Raw genomic sequence first — 21,107 nt, 5'->3', positions numbered from 1 at the left:
CTATCTTTATTCCCACTTAAAGAACAAGAGAAAAACAATCTAAGATTTCAATTCACTGTTAAATACCATTGGCATTCAGGAATACTTGCTTTACAGAGATGTTCTTTGGGAAAGGACGATCTCTTGATACTGCTTTAAAGGAAAGAACAGACTCCTCTCAGACCCATACAAAAACTCTGGCTGTCGGTCTTCAGAAGCGGATTCTCAGATTTTTTCAGCTTGTTCTCAGACAAGTCTGCACTGCTTTAAAAGACAGTTAATATCTTTTAACTGAACTGCAGAGAAAGCTGTTTCACTTCTGGACACAGCTTCATCCAGAACTGTACCGTCCTGCTTTTCCCACAGAATGCCTGATACCTTAGCTCCACCCATGAACAACATCCCTTACCAAGCAGCTCCACCCATGAACAACATCGCCTTACCAAGCTGAAATCTAATTAACTCCAAACAGAATCCCCTTAATCAAAACAAAATTGCATTAGCCCAAGATTTTTACGATGGTTTAATTGCACCCCTAGCTCCCAACCATTCAAACCAAGATTGTATTAAAACATGGCTGCAGCAGTCAAACACAGTCTAACCCAGGCTTTTAATCCTCACTGCACCAAATACCTATAATGCAATATATCTGTAATGCCTACATTGAACACGCATGTGTTACAATACCCTGGGCGAGTGCATGGTCCCAACACAAGTGAATTAACCAATAATCCGTATAAAATTTGAGATCTTTGGCCCTACTCCAATGACTTACAGGCACCAGGTTTGTAAGTGAAACACAACAACTGTTTATTTATAACAAAAATAGAGATAAGACATAATAGAATAACAGCCAGCTAATCTGCTATTCCCACCTCTACCTGAACACACTCAAGACAGACACACAGAGGGACAGAGGTAAAATAAGAGGATTAATGTGAAATAGAAGATGAGGCGTGTCCTGGCTTTGGATGTTGAAGTCATTGCAGCAGCAGTCTGTCCTCCCAATACACGGAGTGATTGGAACCACCGGTTAGATTGCTAATGAGGATCTTCTGGCAGGACCATTCAGTCTGAACTCCTAGCTGTAGGATTCCCCCTCAGTCTCAGATTTGTGTAATTATCATTTGTATCCAACTCCACCAGAATGACCAACAGCCTTTCTGAGATAAGAACACAGTTCCGCCCACGATATTTTTAAAGAGTTTTTGAACTACTGACCCGGCTTTCAGCTGGTGGCTTGTCTGGATTTCCTGAAGATTTTCTTTGTCTCTCCGTAAACTACTGAGAGCTAGCTAAGCCTGAGTTTTACTCTCACTTGGTTACCAGTCTCATTAGAATGTCCTCCAGCTTTACTGAGGATAAAACAGAGTCTCCAATCAGGGTGTCTGAGAGAGATTTACCCTTTCACTGGAAACACAGTCTCAGAGCAAGGAACATTCCAGAACGGTCAGCACCAATCAACATAGATTAGCAGCTGAACCCCGGCAATCTGAAACAGCTCACTGGCCGCCAGCCAAGTCCATCAAGATGAGTCATCACCGATGTCAGATCAAACACCACATCCTGCTAGAGGTTCCTCTTTTTAAAAAAAAAAATTAAAGGTGAAATCCATCTTAAAGGCGTCGGTTCCATTAACTGTCCAGATACAAACATTGAAATAGCAGAATAACAGAAGTTAAAAAGGAAAAAACAAGGGAGAGACAGGGATTAACAGCAGGATCCTTGCGCATGTAACATTACAATAGGTTATATTTGCAAGCAGGCTAATTTTTCAGGGGAAGGTAGAGAATTCCAATGCATACATGGTAGATAAATTGTACAGACATAAATGCTGAGCTTTGGACTCCCTCATTGGCAGAAACTAGCATATTTGAAAACCAACTTGATCTGTAAGCAATATATTTTCAGTGTTCTGTATTTTCCCCACCACTCATGTCGAAAAAAATAATATGACAATTAATTCAGGTAACCATATGCAAGATAACCTATGTCCAGAGAGAGATCTGTAGCTTTGAGATTCTGCAATGATTAAAGAGCATGGTTAATGCATCAAAATTCTGGCAGTATGTAAGCTCGAACTTGTCATTTATGGGTCATTCAAAACTACAGGTCTGCAAATAGGAAAGGATTTTTGGGAGGGATATTCATTAATTCTAGAATCATAGATAAGCGCTAGCAAGGCTGGCATTTATTGCCCACCCCTAGGTTATCATCGTGAGAAAATGGCATCAAGCTTTCTTGCAGTCCGAATATTGAAGGTACTCCGCAGAGTGCTGTTCAGTAGGGAGTTCCAGGGTTTTGACGCTGCAACCATTAAAGATGTCCATGCTGCAGAACACGAGGAAGCGGCTGCAAAAAGGTTAATTATTTAATTTTGCACTTAAACCTTTAGACACTCCCAGTATTCCTTTGTTTTACCTCACCCAAGGCCATCTGCACCATCTGCTCATTTTTTTCCTAGATCTGTCCTCATGTCAGTAGCTGAATGAGCAGGTGTAGCTTTGCTCAAATGTTTCTTTCTGTGCTTATGCTCCTGTCAACCTTTTTCACACCTCCTGCCACTACCAGCAGTGCAGTAATGAAACTGATCGGGAGCTAACCAAACATTGAATGTGCTTTGCTATAGACATATCAAAAAACAAATCTCGATGCAAGAAAATCTATGGCTGGAATCTCACATTTATATAACAATGCATAAGTCATTGAAGGTGGCAGGACAGGTCAAGAGGACAGCTGACAAAAGCATACAATATCCTAGGCTTTATTAATAGGGGCATAGAATAAAGAGCAAGAAGGCGATGTTGAAGTTGTACAAAACACCAGTTCAGTCTCAGCTGAAGTATTGCGTCCAGTGCTGGGTACCACATTTTAGGAAAGCTTTGAAGACACTGGGGAGAGTGCAGAAGATTCACGAGAATAGTTGCCAAAATAATCTCCATTTGGCGGGCAAAGATTAATTAAGGATAGTCTGCGTGGCTTTGTCAAAGGGAGATATTGGGTGGAATTTAGCGGCTGTTCACGCTGGCAGGATATTCCGGTCCGAGCATCGGGTTTCCTGGCGACGAGGGGTACATTCAACAGAAAATCCTGTTGACAACAGCGCTGGTGAGCCGCATCCACTGCCGAAAAAGGCGCAGCAGGTTGCACAGAAAGTCCTGCCCCATGTCTTACAAATTTGATTCATTTTTTTTGATCGAGGATGACTAGGTATGAAGATGATAGTGCAGCTGATGGAGCCTACGTGAACTTCAGTAAGGCTTTTGAGACTGGTCAAGAAAATGAAGAGCCCATTGGATCCAGAGCAATTTGGCAAATGGATCTAAAATTGGCTTAGTGACAGGAGTCAGAGGGTGATAATCGAAGGTTGCTTTTGTGACTGGAAGCCTGTGCCCAGTGCTGTTTCACAGGGATCTGTGCTGGGTCGTTGCTGTTTGTAGTGTACATTGATGATCTGAATGTGAATATAAGTGGCATAAACAGTAAAAGTTCGCAGATGACACAAAAATTAGTAGTGAGGAGGAAAGCCTTTGTTACAGGACAATATACCCGAAAAAGTGTGAGGTAACGCATTTTGGGAGGATTAACAAACTTAGAGAATCTACAATGAATGGCAAGACCCTTAGAAGTACAGAGGATCAGAGGGATCTTGGTGTGCATGTCCATAGATCCCTGAAGACAGCAGGACAGGTAGATAAGATGGTTAATAAGGCATATGGGATACCTTTATAAGCAGAGGCATAGAATAGCAGGGAGGTTATGATGGAGCTGTATAAAATGCTGATGAGGGTACAGCTGGAGTGGTGTGTGCAGTTCTGCTCACCACACAATAGGAAGGAAGTGATTGCATGGAAAGCAACAGATCCTGGTCGTGCACTCAGATCCTGCGCAGCCCACTGGCGGATTTGTTTGCGGACATTTTCAACCTCTCCCTCTTCCGTTCCGAGACGGACCACTATCATACCAGTGCCAAAGAACCAGGAAGTGTACCTCAATGACTATTGGCCGGCGGCCTTGACATCTATCAGTATGAAGTGCTTCGAGAGGTTGGTCATGAGACACATCAACTGCATACTTCCAGAATCCCTTGATCCACTGCAATACGCATACCAGCACAACTGGTCCACAGCAGACGCCATCTCCCTGGCCCTACAATCATCCCTGGAGCATCTCGACAACAAAGACTCCTACGTCAGACGCCTGTTCATTGACTACAGGTCTGCCTTCAACACCATAATCCCTGCAAATCTCATATCAACCTCCAAAACCTCAGACTCGACTCCTCCCTCTGCAACTGGATCCTCGACTTCCTGACCCACAGACCACAATCAGTAAGGATAAACAATGACACCTCCTCCACAATAGTCCTCAATACCGGGGCCCCGCAAGGCTGCATACTTAGCCCCCTACTATACTCCTTATACACACACATGATTGTGGGGCAAAATTTAGCTCCAAAATTTAGCTACAAGTTTGCTGATGACACAAATGTAGCGGGTCAAATCTCAAACAGCAATGAGTCAGAGTATAGGAGGGAGATAGAGAACCTAGTGACATGGTGCAACAACAACAATCTCTCCCTCAATGTCAGCAAAACTAAGGAGCTGGTCATCGACTTCAGGAAGTGAAATGTTGTTCACACCCCAGTCTGCATCAGTGGTGTTGAGGCGGAGATGGCTGACAGCTTCAAATTCCTAGGTGTACACATCACCAATAATCTGACGTGGTCCACCCACGTCAATGCCACAAAGAAGAAAGCACAACAGCGCCTATAATTCCTCAGGAAACTAAGAAAATTCAGCATGCCCACATCAACTCTTACCAATTTTTACAGATGTACCATAGAAAACATCTTATCTGGCTGCATCACAGCTTGGTATGGCAACTGCTCGGCCCAAGACAGTAAGAAATGACAGAGTCATGAACACAGCCCAGTCCATCATGTGAATCCATCTCCCATTATTCTGTCTACGCCTCCCGTTGCCTTGGGAAAGTGGGCAGCATAATCAAAAGCCCCTCCTGCCCCTCCCACCCAGATTATTCTCTCTTCCAACCTCTTCCTTTGGGGAGTAGATAGAAAAGTCGGAGAACATGCAGTACAGATTCAGAAACTTCTTCCCCACCGTTACCAGACTCCTGAATGGGCCTCTAATGAACTGAACTGATCTCTCTACACATACTCTCTACTGTTGTAGCACTGTACTCGGTATGCTTCACCCGATGTCCATGTCTATGTATTGTATTGTGTATTTATCGCAAGTCCTACGTTTTTCATGGATGGAACAATTTGCCTGGACCATATGGAGAACACTAATATTTACTGTACCTCCGTACATGTGTCAATACATCTAAATGTTGCATGGGCTGGAGTGTTTCAACCATCGAGAGAGACTGGAAAGGCGGAGGTTGTTTTCTTCAGAACAGAGAAGACTTTTTTTTTGGGGGGGGGGGGGGGGCGCGGGGGGGCATAGATTTACGATAAGGCATAGGGTGTTGAGGAAAAAACATTTCACCCAGAGAGTGGTTGGAATCTGGGACTCACTGCCTAAAAAGGGTGGTAGAGGTGGGAACCCTCAAGATTACGATTCAGATGAGCGCTTGCAATGCCATAGCATACAAAGCTACATGAGGCTTTCAAAAGACAATTAGATTGGTAGCTGAAAAGTGACAATGTGCAGTGTTATAGGGGTTAGGCAGGAGAATAACATTAAATAAACTGCACATTCGGAGAGCTGATGCGGACACAATGAGCCAGCTGGTGTTCTTCTGCACTGTGATGTCAATTATTCCTTCGACATAATTCACCAGTTAGATACAAATTAATTTATTTTCACCCCAGGGATTTGGGTGTCGCTGGCAAGGCCAGCATTTGTTGCCCATCCCCAATTGCCTTCGAGAATGTGGTGAGGTGAGCCACCTTCATGAACCACTGTAGTCCAATTACAATAACTGCAGATGACTCATCATTAAATTTCATGGAGTGTATTAAAAATCAACAAATCTTTAGGGGGAAAGGTTCAGTCGGGATGTGCAGGGGAAGGTTTTCTATTGCACAGAGGGTGGGTGGTGGCCTGAAATGCACTGCCAAGTGAGGTGGTTGAGGCAGATACGTTAGCGATCTTTAAGACTTATCTGGATAGGTACATGAACAGACGGGGTAGAGAAGGATATAGGCAGTTGGTCCAGATAGGACACGTGATCGACACAGGCTTGGAGGGCCAAAGGGCCTGTTCCTGTGCTGCATTGTTATTTGTTCTTTCTCAAAAGACTAGCCAATTCTCCTCCAGAAAAGGAGAGGAAAAACCCCAACGCACTCTGGGCACCCTCTCCAACACCCGCTCAGGACACTCCCAGCCCGATCGCACCCACGCAAACAGATGTCAGCTTGGCACCCTGGCAGTGCCATCTGGGCACCTTGGCAGTGTCAGGCTGCCACACAGGTGGCACTGCCAGGGTGCTAAGCTGGCATCAGTGCCAGAGTACCAACCTGCCCAAAGGGCAAGCACCCGAGGGCCTCCGATCCCCTGGGAGAGCGACACAAGTGCTGTTCAGTCTGGTCCCCATTTGTGGAGGCCAGTACTGAACTGTGCACGCCCCAACATCTTGGAGGCGAAGAGGATAGCTCCGACGCCTCGGGTAACTCATGAATCTGCACATTGAAGTGAGACTAGCTGTCTCACTTTAATATGCAGATTTCCAAGAAAGTGATCCCACACATAAAGGACCGGATTCACATCGCAACATCTCACGAGATCGCGTTACACCTCACGAGACGTTGTGAGCCGGGTAGAGTCCGGGAGTGGGGTTTCCCGGCTTTTATCGGCCATGCTGCACCATGGCAAGCTACATTTCAGGCGCAGCGTGGCCATCAAATCGCGCCCTAAATCTTTCAACACAGGCAAAAGTTTGCTCTTTCTCACTTATATTTTAATTTGTGCCGAAAAGGTTTATTAGGTAGCCCACTTGGGTTTACCAATATGCACTCCCACCAATGGGGTACGGTTTATAAATATGTTTGTTGTGCAATGTCACCATTATTAAATTCTTTCAAAATGAACTTTTAAAAACAGTATTTGGACCAAATTCCATTCCTTCATCTTCAGGTTAAATTGCAATACCGTATGGATTATGTTTTACAGTTTTTCATTCTGTGCCAAAGCAACCATCCCATGATGTTAGTGGTCTCATTTAAGATGGGGGAGGGGCAGCACGATGGCGCAGTGGTTAGCATTGCTGCCTCACAGCGCCAAGGTCCCAGGTTCGTTCCCGGCTCTGGGTCACTGTCTGTTTGGAGTTTGCACATTCTCCCCGTGTTTGCGTGGGTTTCGCCCCCACAACCCAAAGAGGTGCACAGTAGGTGGATTGGCCACACTAAATTGCCCCTCATTGGAAAAAATGTATTGGGTACTCTAAATGTTTTAAAAACTTTAAGATGGGGGAGGTCAGATTTGTAGCCTAAAGAAATTTGCCTCGGGAAATATGTCCATTACATTGACAGCTAAATGACAGATGATCTCTAAATGTGCTCAACAGTTCACGCCTAGTTAAAAAGTATCCATTTCAGCACTATTGAAAAAATCCAGTATTTTGCATTAAGCGATACAATATTGCAAAGTGGGAGCTTAATGTGGAAACTTTCAGATAATTTGAATTAAGTGTATGTGACTTCCCCACCACCCCCTTGCCTCCTGACAGCCAATGGATTACATCTCCACTTTTTCCAATGATGCTCCACTCAGTGGATATCCCCAAGCAGTTTGCCTTCCATAGGTATTATTGTATATGTTCTGTGGACTTTTTTTTCCCCATATGTTGAACATTTTACCTAATGCTATGAAGAATTGTTCAATTGCTGTAACAAAGCCATACATTTTAATTCCAGCTTAAAAAGGCCTCTACGGTCATTGAGGATTTTCTATTTTAAGGAAGATAGGTAGCAAGCAGTGTAGTACAGGGAAGGTGAAATTCACTGTGCAGTGCTTGCAGCTAGATAGCTAAGATTGTGAAGGTTGAGATGAAACTATGCGTCCGACAAAGATCAGGTCAACACCTGAAGTCAAATCCTACAATCAGGCCAGTTGTTTGCAATTCTATTGCATGTATTGTCTGAAATCTTTGGCTTCAAAAAGACTCAGATTACTGAGAAAATCTGCGGTGAAGCAGCTGCAGACGCTGCACAGACAGTAAGTGTGGCCCCTATTATAAACGGTTGTCACAGTTAAATAGGACTGCTGCTCTTATTTACAACCCAAGCCTTCATTAGTGATGTTCAACACTATTGTAATTGTTCTCACTGTTCTGCGCATCCTCCCATTTAATTTCAATTACTGGTAAAACTTCATTCACTAGATGGCTAGTAGGCTATGCTGTTATTTCTATCTGTGAATACATGCAAGTATAACTTTTAGGTTTGTCAACATTACCACATCAAGCACAATCCAGCGATAGCTCAAAGTGATTTGTTCCATGATGGAACCGGTAGTTCTACTTCAATCACCATTACAGGCCATTAGTAAAATCTCCCTTTCCCTCAAAGGAAAAGGCTTCAGAAAATATTGGACAATAGTTTTCTAGCTAATCCTGAAACAGTTTCCTTAAATGAAGCATCAACTTCAAGGGTGTTTAGTCACCGAATACAGTACCTCAAATCCAGCTATCTGAAAGCTGGACTTCTTTTTTTATAAATACAAGGCACGCAAGAATTTTGAGTCCTATTAAATGAATGAAAATATTTACAACTTTTTCAAGGAGCTTCTGAATAAGTGCAGTGGCATGCAGAGTAGTTAACCACTTTGCGTGCCTTACGTTTCACTGTGCTTCAAGTGCTTTTGTTTAGCTCTCTGGCAGCATCACTAACACACTCATTCTTCAAATACAGCACAGCCTGCGAGTCGGCCTTACTTACCTGAGCAGGGAGGATGGCTGAACTTCCCCAGAGGTGGCCAAGACAGTTGATGGAAATGATTTGGATTTGAAACAAAGTAAAGTCAAGTGTAGATGTGGCAGAGACGTTTGAGCTCACCCAGGAAGAACAACATTGCAACTCTTGCAGAATCCAATGAGGTAGAACATTTTGCTTGGGAGCACATTCTCAGTTAAGGATAAAGGCAGCAGTGTCATTGAAGAGTAAACTACACAAGTTGAAACCAAGCAGAGTAAGGATTTTCATCCTGCATTAAAAGTAAAATTCTACCTGAAAATAAAGCCATTTTTTATAGCACCAATAGAAGAGAGAGGAGAAGCTCCTTGTATTTCAGAAAGGCTAGAAACTCAGATGGATAGAAAATGATTCAATGAGTGTTCGAAAGGAATTTATTCTCTTGATTTCATGTCCCCACTATTCATTTGAATTAAGGTGATGAAGACCTGGAATCAAGCACAGTTTCAGCCCCAAGGTTGCTGCTTTTGAGACACTACCTATATATTGCCTAAAATAATCATTTTTTTTCTCCTATTATTTCCTTGTAAAATATTGCATTTTAAAACCTTTTAGGAATAGAATGAAAGGAAACAGAAAGTAACATGACTTTATGCGAACATCATTCACTTTTGCAGGCATTTCCAAAGCGCTCCAAAATAGATTTTTCAAAAGGATCACTTTTGATGTATGCAAAGTAGCCAATTTGCATACAGCAAAATTCCACAAACTGCAAATAGGCCGATATGGCCAGGACAATCCGGGGCTTTCACTAAACGTCCCAGTGTCTTGGACAGTTTTCTCCATATTGTACAAATGCTGGGGTTTTCACAGCTCCACCAAGGCTCCTCTTTTCATTCACCCCTCAGATCCCAGTTACCATTGGAAAACTCACCCCCCACCCCTTCTCAAGCTGCACCACGGGAATCAATACTTGACCTCAATCAGATGTGAAAACTCCTGCTTCCAGTTCAGCTGGAGTGGGTTTTGGGCATCTGAATAACTTGCACTGGAGAGGCAGGTCTGTGATGACAATATTTAAATGAGGTTTCATTCCTCCAATTTGGCAGTCATTTAATTTCAATGCTGCAAACGTGGCAGCGGAAGAGAAGTGGAGAGAGTCAGGTAGGCCATGAGGACCAGTATTGCTTTCCCCAGCCTCTCAAGCAAATCTTCTGCCTTGATCTGATCTCCTCCAGATCTTTCCCTCTCTATCAACATCCCAGCTGCATTTCCCTCCCAGTTGCGAGCCAGCCTCAAGCTGACCGGTTGCTCAGAGAGAGAAACTTAGTTTTTCCCCAAAATACAAGGTCTTCTTGCGTTTTTTTCTTATTCATTTTCATGGGTCGTGGGTGTCGCAGGCTGGGCCAGCATTTATTGCCTGTCCCAAATTGCCCATGAAGGGGCAGTTAAGAGTCAACCACATTACAGTGGATCTGGAGTCACATGTAGCCAGACCAGGTAAAGATGGCAGATTTCCTTCCCTGAAAGACATTAGTGAGCCAGATGGGTTTTTACGACAGTCAACAATGGTTTCATGGTCATTCATCCTTTAATTCCTGATTTTTATTGAATTCAAATTTCACCAACTGCAGTGGCAAGATTTGAACCTGGGTCCCCAAAGCATTACTCTAGGCTTCTGGTTTACTAGTCCAGTGACAATGCCAATGTGCCACTGCCTCCTCTCCAGGACCTCCGCATTCCAGGTATGTCTGGGCTTGCCATCTGCAAACACGTGTCCCTCTCAGTCTCCCCTTAAATATCAGGGCCTTTGAATCAAGGCCCATCAGCATATTTATTTAGACAATATATCATTTGAGAAACAGAGTCTCTCCTGCACGGCATTGAAGGGTCAGCCTGGATTACGCGTGCAAAACGAGGAGTGGGGCGCAAATGTTCTGAATCATCAGTTAGTGCTGAAATTAGTCAGACTGGCACAACAGAAAAGCTATTCGTGATTTTAGCATCTGGATTATCGTGTCCTGTGTGGAACTCTGCCTATTCAGCTCACATTTCTTTAAAAATCTATTCAAGGGATGTGGGTGTTGCTGGCTAGGACAGCGTTTATTGCCCATCCTTAATTGCCCTCAAGAACGTGCTAATGAGCTGCCTTCTTGAACCGCTGCTGTCCATATAGTGTCGGTACAACCATGGTGTTAATAGGAAATTCATTCCAGGATTGTGACCCAGACAAGTAAGCAAATATTAAAATTGATTTCAATGTGTATTTGGGATTTCTTTCTCAATTACAACCAACTTAAATGTCGCGGCAGATTGATCAAAATCCGCCACCAGGGGTTAGTCAGGATGCAAACAACAGAGTTTTGGATGAGCTCAGGTTAGAGAGGATACAGGTGATAGGCTTGTCAGGAGAGTTCTGGCATAGAGTCTGGAGGTAAAAGGTATAGATTAGAGTTTTAAGAGCAAATGAGCAGAGTCGAGGCAAAGACAGGAAATGTCATGGAGGTGGAAACACTGGTAGAGGATATAGTGTTGGAAACTCTACTCACTTCTGACTGGAGACTATATTTAGAGAATGAGGTCAGTAGCATTGTCTATTGCATGTCAGCATAGATGGTATTGTGACACTCGCCTCCAAAGCATCACCCAAGATAATTATGATTGAAGAAATATATTTCCACCATCTTAGTTTATCCATTCAAAATGCCCATTGTTGCTTCTAACTGGTTCTGAAATAATTCCCAAGTTCTTTGCATGAACTATTCAACCCAAGAGATGACTCCAAAAAACTTTTGATGTGCGAGAAAAACAACGTCTGGGAGTCAGCCCTAAATTTGCCTTCAACTAGTTTCAATTGTCAGCTTGTATTATTGTAGCACTTTAATTTTAACTATCTTTTTGGATTTAGCTTTGCCATACAGTTTATCATAATATTTACCCATAGAGCAACATTTCCTCATGGACCTCATTTTGAGGCCAACAGGTCCACATTTCTCCAGTCTTCGTACCTCAGACCTAAAACACTAGGGGCCAGCCTCATGGCTTTTCCTTTACTGCTACCAACATTCAAATGTCTCTCCTGTATCCATGACCCAAAGGGGATTAGGTAGGTATTTCAAATGACCAGCACACTATAAAACACCAGCGAGTAACCAACTAAGAGGAGGTACTGTTCCAGATAAATTGTTGTTACAATATGTTTTAATTCTGTTCCAAAATTCATGAAGCAGAACTTCTTTTACATGCAAAAAGAAATAAGCAGGATGGCTCCCAACATAGCATTCATGCTTTTTTTCTCATTAGTACCTCCCTTCTTTTGCTCTAGTTGTGTGAGTGCGTGAAGGTTTTAGGTTGGAAGCTGTGCAGCAGCAAAGGGATAAAAATCTGAGGTGCAATTAGCTTGTCAGGCTAAATAGATTTGTAGGCTTGTTCTTATTGAGAGCAAGAGGTAGATAAGTTGTATAGAGAAAGGAAACAGATACTAAAACACAGTCATCTTCAGTTATGTGTCAACAAGACAGGTGACAAAGTAATCTAGCTCAGCGATACATAATGTTTTCTCTCCCAAAACGGATTTCAGTAAGGTTTACAAGTCTTCTTGAATAACGACAGACTACAGGTTTGTGTTATGTGGTAAACTGCCATTACATATAACAAGGGAGCTGTGCTTCTCTTAAACATACAACATGGACACTGCTCACAGTTAAGAGTCCAATATTCTGAGAGTGAACAGAAGAGAGAATTATGGTCGAGGAGGACATCCTTGGCAAATTACTCACGAGATGGAGAAACTGGAAGGGGATTAAGCCATAAACCAACGATGAAAATTAATGGCAAAGAATGTGATTCATTATCTAAATCAATCAATAAAGACCATTAACTTAAATAGGAAGTTTCAAACTGCCCATGTCAAAGCATATTCTTCATTCAAGGTGAACATCATTGTGTCATGTTCTACAGTTAAGGTGATGCACCATAACGATGGAAAAGCTTGGGAGCTAGAGGATTAAGTCTGTTCACAACTCTACTTTTTAATATCGTTATTCAAGGCATTTTCACATATACAAACTGAATCAGAAGAACTAAACAACTCAATAAACAACCAACATCCACTATCCCCCTGCTCCCCTGACGCCAATCCCTCCTCACATCCCACCTTCCCTTGCTGGCCTCGCAAACGTCCTTAAAGAAATCAATAAATGGCTTCCACCTCAAGGTGAACCCATCTGCCAACCCCCTAAAGGCAAACTTACCTTCTCCAGCCTCAGGAATTCTGACAGATCGCTCAACCACACCTCCGCTTTTGGCAGCTCCTAGTCCCGCCACCTGAACAAAATCCATCGCCGGGCTATCAGGGAGGCAAATGCCAAGACATCGGCCTCTCTCAACCCCTGAACTCCCAACTCTTCCGTCACCACAAATATCGCCACCTCTGGACCACCTCCACACCCAGCACCTCGGACATCACATCCGAGAACCTCTGCCAGAACCCCCTCGGTCCATGGACACGCCCAGAACACGTGGAAGTGATTAATGTGTTCCCCACCCCCCGCACACCGCCCAGTCATCCTTGCCACCGTCATATGAGCCCCAAGTACCACTTTGAACTGGATGAGGCTTAGCATTGCTCAAGACGAGGATGCATTCACCCTCCGCCCATGTCTCGGCCCCACCTCCCCTCCCACTTATGCTTAATATCCCCCACCAGGGCTCCCTCCCACTCCATCAACTCCCTATAGACAGTCTGTCCACAACTCTAACCATTATTTCACAAGTCTCTGTTAAGGAGGCAATATAGATTTCAGGGCTAATTAGACACAGGGGTTCTTACTCTTTCCTTGTTATCAGAAGTGACTTGAGGTGTTCAACAAGGAGATATACCCAAGGAAGCCATGATCCATTCATGTGCAGTATTAGAGAGAAAAAAATGTAACTAATTTTTCAATCATTCTGGCAATGGAAGGCATAAAAAACATGGATTCAGCTGAAATTATGGTCATAAACTAGTCATCACTTTAAATCTTGGTTTATGTCTCAGCAATATACAGCTCTAAATACGCAAACTGCCACCGAGACAGTCCATATCTTTCACATTCAATTGAAATGACTGGAGTTCACCTGACCCACAACTTCTAATAGATTGTGGTATGGGGAGCACACGGCCCACTCTACAGGTGTGGTACAACAGAAATCAAGTATTTTTTAAAGCAAAACAATGTTTATTCTATGAACTCAACTTAACCTTTTTAAAACATACAGTGAACATCTTAGCAACCACTAATTCAAATACAACCCCCAAAGAATACAACACTAAGTAATCCTTTAAGCTTTCCTTTTAACATTCATAAGACTTTAAAACAAAACATTTAACAGAAGCACATCAGGTTAAAGTCACTACTGAAAGCAGTTATTAGTTTTAAATCACCAAAGGATCGATTTACAGTTTTTAAGATTACAGCGAGAGAGAGAGAGAGAGACTAATATCCCTCCTGGCTGTGACAGCAGCCATCCAGCTCTGAAAACCAAACTAAAACACACCCTGCAGCAAACAGCCTAAAACAAAAGTAAAAAGCTGACAGACAGCCCAGCTCCACCTACTCTCTGACATCACTGCAGTAGTAAACATCCATTTCTTAAAGGTACTCTCACTACAGATATTTGTATACATACCCATTTATAAACACCCATTTCTTAAAGGTACTCTCACATGACACTTTCCATGAAAACGTATCTACTTTACAAAATTCAATACGACAGTGTCCTGGGACTTCTCACATCCACCTAAAAAGTTTAGATCGCACCATGATTTAGTGCCTCATCAGAAGCTGCACTGAAGTCTATCAGAAAGTCATTATGCTGACAAGGACCCTCTGCATTGACCACAAATAATCAGGAAATAACATGTGCATTATCCTGATTTTCCATCCATCAATCGGTGAAAAGTTTGCATCCCAAAACCATTTAAGCCTTCAGACATCCTTACAAAAAAATTGCAAGATCAGAGCTTCCAATGTCAAGGTCTTATTTTGAGGTCTGAAGGAAGTTCAAAAAGTAATCATGAGGGATTTGGGTAAGATTTTATTCAGTTTCTATGACTGCACAAATATGACCCATCTTGCACAATGCAAATTCATTGTGCCATGGTGCAAATCTGGCTGTTTTGAGTCACGGTGCACTCTTAAGGAACTGAAATCCTGGGCGGGATTCTCCCAGCCCCGCGCCGGAGAATCGCCGCAACCGCGCCACACCGCCCCGACGCCGGCACACAATTCTCCCCACAGCGGAGAATCGGCACCATTGGCACCGCCGCATTTGGCGCGTCGCCGGTCGCGGGCCGCTCTACGCAGCCGGGCTGCCGATTCTCCAGCCCGCCGGCACCGTCTACAGCTGGCGGGAACTCTGCAACGGCGTTTCCGACGGCGTGGACACTCTGACGCCGAATGGGAGAATCTCGCTCCCTCTTCTCATGTAGCACTTGAATTCTCAGAACGATAAAGTAGACAGTCTTGTGATGATGGCATAATGATAAAATCACTGAACTGGTACTGTAAAGGCCCTATACCCTGAGGATGTGGGTTCAAATCTCATCACAGTAGCTTAGGTGGAACTAAAATTATAATTAACGGCATTCTGTGACCAGTGTGCACCATGGGGACTAGACTGCATCATCAGCACTGGGGCAATATTTTGGGTGGCACAGAGGCTAGCACTGCTGCCTGACAGCGCCAAGGACCCAGGTTTAATTCCGGCCTTGGGTGACTGTGTGTGGAGTTTGCCCATTCTTCCACTATCTGTATGGGTTTCCTCCAGGTGCTCTAGTTTTCTCCCACAGTCCAAAAGATGTGAAGGTTTAGATGGGGTTACAGGATTGGGCGGGGAGTGGGCCTAGGTAGGGTGCTCTTTTGGAGAGTCGGTATAGACTTGACGAGCCGAATGACCTCCTACTGCACTGTAGGGATTCTATGGATACTCTTCAGTCAAAAAAAACTCAAAACTTACTCTTGATAATGTCCAGTTTAACCAGGAAGCCAAGTCAACTAGAAAACAAGTAACCCTGTTGTGGTACAGATCATTACTACTAGGTCTACAGTATGCATTACAATATCTGATGAAGACTACACATCCAGCCTGCATGCTGACTACTCTAGTCAGAAAACTAGCCTGCCTAGCCTTTTTGCAATGCTTGTTGTATCATGCTCAGCACGATAATGAATTGCATTGCTAATGATCTTTAACCAGGACATAGCCATTTTCCTTGTTGCGGAGACAGAATAAGCAGTTGCTGAGCCAATGCTGAATATTTTGGTGTTTTAGATGCACATTCATTTGATGCAAGTCAAATACCACTCCCACTGTTGCTTCAACATGTTTTTACAATCTGGTTTCATACCTTCTCTGTCAACCATTCGTTATGGAGGCTGCAACGCCATGAACAGCAACCCAGAGACACTGGTTATAACCAGCCGCAAGAAATGCTTTTGTGCAAAACCCTGAAATCACAAGTACAAATTGAAAATCACAAGATACAACTTTTGACAAGCCTAGTGAAGTAGAATTTAAAGCACCAGAAGACATGCCCACAGGCTGAAACAAATGCATAATGACAGCTACAACTTTTCTGGCTGAAAGGAAAATAGTGCAAGATGCCAATAATTGAAGAGTAACAAATGGCAACAAGATGGCCATAGGTTAACTAATGATAAACAGAAAAACTACAATTTTCTAATGTGAAATTGCGAAAATTCTAATTAAAAAATCTGAATATATATAAAAATATAAAAAACACGCACACATATATATGAAATCCCCCTCCATCTTTGAAAGGAGTTGACAAATACCTCAAGTTCAAACAAGTTAGTTCTTCTCCCAAGTGTTCAATACAGACGTGGCCTAGATCTTAAAGGGACCGATTCACTGGCTCCCTGCTCTGCTCCTTTTCTGGGATTTCCCACCAGAAGCGACAGGGGACGTGAAAAACATCTGTCCATAAATGGCAAGCACTCAGTAAAACCACGCAAAATGACAGAAATAAATTCATCTGACACATGTTCATCATTTGCACCATCGCAATGCTAGGTGTAGGGGAAGCAAGGTATTTTACAGCGTATTCTGCTGTACCTTTTGAATAGAATTGAAACCCCGGGAGGGTGCCAGCCATGCTGCAATGTAACACATGATTCATGCTTGCTGCAGGAATTCTGGAGCAACATCCAGGCCCACCTTAAAAACTGGAAATTAAACTATCCAAAAATTGGCAAGAGTGAGAATTTCTGACTGGGAGTAAGATGTGCCAGGAAAATCCTGGCTCTATTATAAACAGGTGCAACTATGATGAATGCCAAGTTCCAAAATGGTTTAAAAGACCCTGGTTTCCTTCTGCCCACGATCATAACACGATAGCACTCTAATTGGGATCAGGGTGAGGGGTTCCACAAAGAAAAGATATCCCCACACTTCTTGTATTGTAATGTCATTTTTTGTCTAGTCCACTGGGCTGACTTTTTGAGACTTCCCTTCAGAGAAAGCCTGATGGAAAAGCAATCGTTTGATTATTATTCCCACTTGCGTCACTGTCTGTGCGGAGTCTGCACGTTCTCCCCGTGTCTGCGTGTGTTTTCGCCGGGTGCTCCGGTTTCCTCCCACAAGTCCCGAAAGACGTGCTTAATAATAATAGGTGAATTGGATATTCTGAATTCTCCCTCCGTGTACCCCCGAACAGGTGCTGGAATGTGGCAACTAGGGGCTTGTCACAGTAACTTCATTGCAGTGTTACTGTAAGCCTAATTGTGACAATTAAGATTATTATTATTAAATATATACATCTCTCCCTCCCCCCCCCCGGTGACCCTCCACCCTGGCCCCAAATCTTACAGAACAATGTCAAGCAAAGTGCTAATTTTTTTTGTATGAATGAAGGGTTTTCAATTTGCTATTGTGCAAGATCAAGCTTTTATCCAAGCTGTAGAACTACTAATATAACCTCAAGTCTAATTTTATTCAAATTGTGTTCTCAGATTTTTGTTAGACTGACATCTATAATTGGCTTATACTTAAATCATCCAACTCCAGAGAATGAGGGGAACAGTAAAACATTTAGCCCCGTGAGCCTGTTTCAACATTCAATGAGGTCATGACTGACCAGCAACCCAAGTCCATATAAACAAACATATTAGAATTCCACTACCCCCACTGTACATTCTCAGCAACATTTAATGACACCCCTCTGTTACTCAGCTCCTCTTTACCTCCCACGTTTTGTACCATTTGCTCGGTGCACACATGCTCATGCCTCCCCTCCCCTTTCTTGCTCCCTATCACATCACCAGGTGCAAAGTCTATAATACAGCCTCACTGCAAACACTTTATTTTACTCTGGGAATGTTATTGGAGGGATGTATATGATAGAAGAGAAACCACTCTAATAGGGATCATGGGCGAGATTCAACCAAAATATTTCGAAGTATCATTTTGAGTTTGGTAGGTGAGATTGGCAGGGTGTTGCTCACTGGCTTTTTGAATGGGATCCACACAGCTGTTCAACCACATTGAATCATTTTTTGGGGCCTCAGGGAGCTTCTACCCCGTTAGGTCCACACTTAGAAATATTATCAACACTGGGAGCTGAACTCACCGACGAGACCAGCTTACCAGAGAGATCGGTCCGTCATTTTGAAAGTGTGCCCCGATGTCTAAATGAGCTTGAGGGTCTCCACACCCCTCACCCAGGGGCAATGTCACCCTCCACACACACAACCCTGCCCCAAGTGAAGATCCCGCTATGGGATCACTGAGGTCCCCTGCCCATTTTCAGGCTTGTCCACCCTACCTTTCGGACCTCCCCTCTCAAGACCCACACTCTTCGCCCCTCAACCTACATGAGGTAGCCACATACCCGCCCTGCATCCCCCACCCCACATATTACCCTCATCCCCCTTTCATGGGCATGGCCCCCTCCTCAGGCCAGACCCTTGGCAATGTCACCCTGGAACTGCCACTCTAGCACCATGGCAGTGCCCCAGCCAGCTTGGCAGTGCCACCCAGACACACTGGCAGTGTCAGGGTGGCAGTGCCAAGGCGCCCAGGTGGCAAAGGAAGACTGAGAGGGTCACCCTTCCCTGTTCCCGACCACCCAGAAGTAGCCAATGAACTGGGAGGACCCCCGGACCCCCCCCTCCCCATGCCATTATACCTGGTCCACGTTTGTGTGGACCAGTACTAAAAGGTGGCCTGGCGAGGTCATAGAAGTCGACAACACAGTGAAGGCCCTTTGATTCATCTTGTCTGCACTGGTCAAAAACAGCCACCTCACTATTTTATTCCCATTTTCCAGCACTTGGCCCGTAGGCTTGTATGCCTTGACATTGGCAGCACCGTGGCACAATGATTAGCACTGCTGCCTCACAGCACCAGGGTCCCGGGTTTGATTCCCACCTCCGGTGACTGACTGTGTGGAGTTTGCAGTTTCTCCCAGTGTCTGCGTGTGTTTTCTCTGGATACTCCGATTTCCTCCCACAGTCCAAAGGTGTGAAGGTTATGTGGATTGGCCATGATAAATTGCCCCAAGGGTGGGATTACAAGAATAGGGCAGGGGATTGGGCCTAGGTAGGGTGGGCTTTCAAAGGGTCGGTTCAGACCCAATGGGTCGAATGGCCTCCTTCTGCACTGGAGGGATTCTATGATTGGACAAGTGCACATCTAAATATTTCTTAAATGATATGAGGGTCTCTGCTTCAAGCACCCTTTCAGGCAACGAGTTTTTCCTCACATCCCCTCTAAACCATCTGCCACGTACCTTAAATATATGTCGTCGCCCTCCCAGTCTCCTCTGCTCAACGGAAAATAACCCCAGTCTATCCAATCTTTCTTCATAGCTAAAAATCTCAAGCCCAGGTAACATCCTACTAAATCTCATCTTCATCCTTTCAAGTGCTATCATATTCCTCCTAGAAATATGTGGATTCCAGAACTGCACACAATAGATGTGGTCTAACCAACATTTTAGACAGTTCCAGTTCTATCCCTCAGCTAATAAAGGCAAGCATACCATATGCTTTCTTAACCACTGTATCCATCTGCCCTGCTACCACCGGTGTGCATTCACATCAAGGTCCCTCTGATCCTTGGTGCTTCCCAGGGTCCTGCCATTTATCATGTATTCCCTTGCCTGGTTTGTCCTCCACAAGTGCATCACTACATCCTTGTCCGGATTGAATTCCATTTGCCACTGATCACTCCATCTGACCTGCTCGTCTATGTCCTCCTGTAATCTATGGCTATCCTCTTCACTACTTACACCCCACCAATTTTCATATCATCTGCAAATTTACTGATCAACCCTCCTACATTCAAACACCCTCTAAATCATTTATATAATCCACAAACAGCAAGAACCCCAACACAGATCCCTGCGGGACCCCACTGAATACAGGCTTCCAGTTGGAAGAACACTCTGACAATCACCCTCTGCTTGCTGCCACTCAGCCAATTCCGGATCCAATTTGTCAAATTGCCTTGGATTCCACGGGTTCTTTAGTTTTCAGTCTCCTATGTGTGACCATTCAAAAGTCTTGCTGAAGCCCAAGTCCCTTCATCGACACACCTGGTCTGCTCTCGAAAAATTCAATCAAGTTGGTCAGACATGAACTCTCCTTAACAAAACCATGTTGACAGTTCGTGATTAATCCCTGCCTCTCCAAATGCAGATTAATTCAGTCTCTCAGAATTGCTTCCAATAGTTTCCCCACCACTAAGGTTAGACTGACTGGCCTGGTTCATCCCTTCCTCTCTTCTTGAATAATAGACCCACATTGGCTATCCTCCAGTTCTCCGGCACCTCCGGCAGCCAGAGAGGAAATTAAAATTATTGCCAGCCCCCCTGCTATTTGGTCGCTTGCTCACTCAACAATCTGTGATACATTTCATCTGGCCCTGGAAATCTGTCTACTTTGCCAGATCACTCAGAACCTCCTGTTGTCTAAGTCAATCTCTTTACTTTTATCTCCCAAGTCTCCCAGGCAAGGCCATTAGTTCCCGGCGGCAGGAGAATCTGGCGAACATATATTTAAGCCATATGGCTAATTTTAATATGCTGATCTGGATCTTGCCCTCATCGCAACGTCTCGTGTGATTCGGATGAACGTCGCGAGATGTCTCAAGCATTGCGAATCTTGCGAAAGGCTCATCGCATCACCAAGTCGGGGGCAGCGAGGCTGTTAAATCACACCCGACATTTCTTCTTTTCCTCAAATTT

At 44.0% G+C, this 21,107-nt stretch overlaps 1 protein-coding gene across 9 annotated transcripts in view; it reads right to left on the bottom strand.

Moving 5' to 3' along the window:
- LOC140387547 (myocyte-specific enhancer factor 2A-like) overlaps window positions 1-21,107 on the bottom strand; it is a 277,365-nt gene that overhangs the window by 219,466 nt on the left and 36,792 nt on the right. The window contains exon 2 of one of the 9 annotated variants that reach the window (XM_072470790.1): window positions 16,248-16,347. The exons of the other annotated variants lie outside the window; for them this stretch is intronic. The gene's annotated coding sequence lies outside the window, so the exon portion shown is untranslated. The remainder of the gene's footprint in view (window positions 1-16,247; window positions 16,348-21,107) is intronic. 9 annotated transcript variants of the gene reach the window in all.

The sequence above is a fragment of the Scyliorhinus torazame genome, chromosome 12 (genome assembly GCF_047496885.1).
Source record: "Scyliorhinus torazame isolate Kashiwa2021f chromosome 12, sScyTor2.1, whole genome shotgun sequence".
Taxonomy (NCBI): Eukaryota; Metazoa; Chordata; class Chondrichthyes; order Carcharhiniformes; family Scyliorhinidae; genus Scyliorhinus; species Scyliorhinus torazame.
Note: the sequence above shows the minus strand (reverse complement) of the source record. Positions and strands in the feature narration are given on the sequence as shown.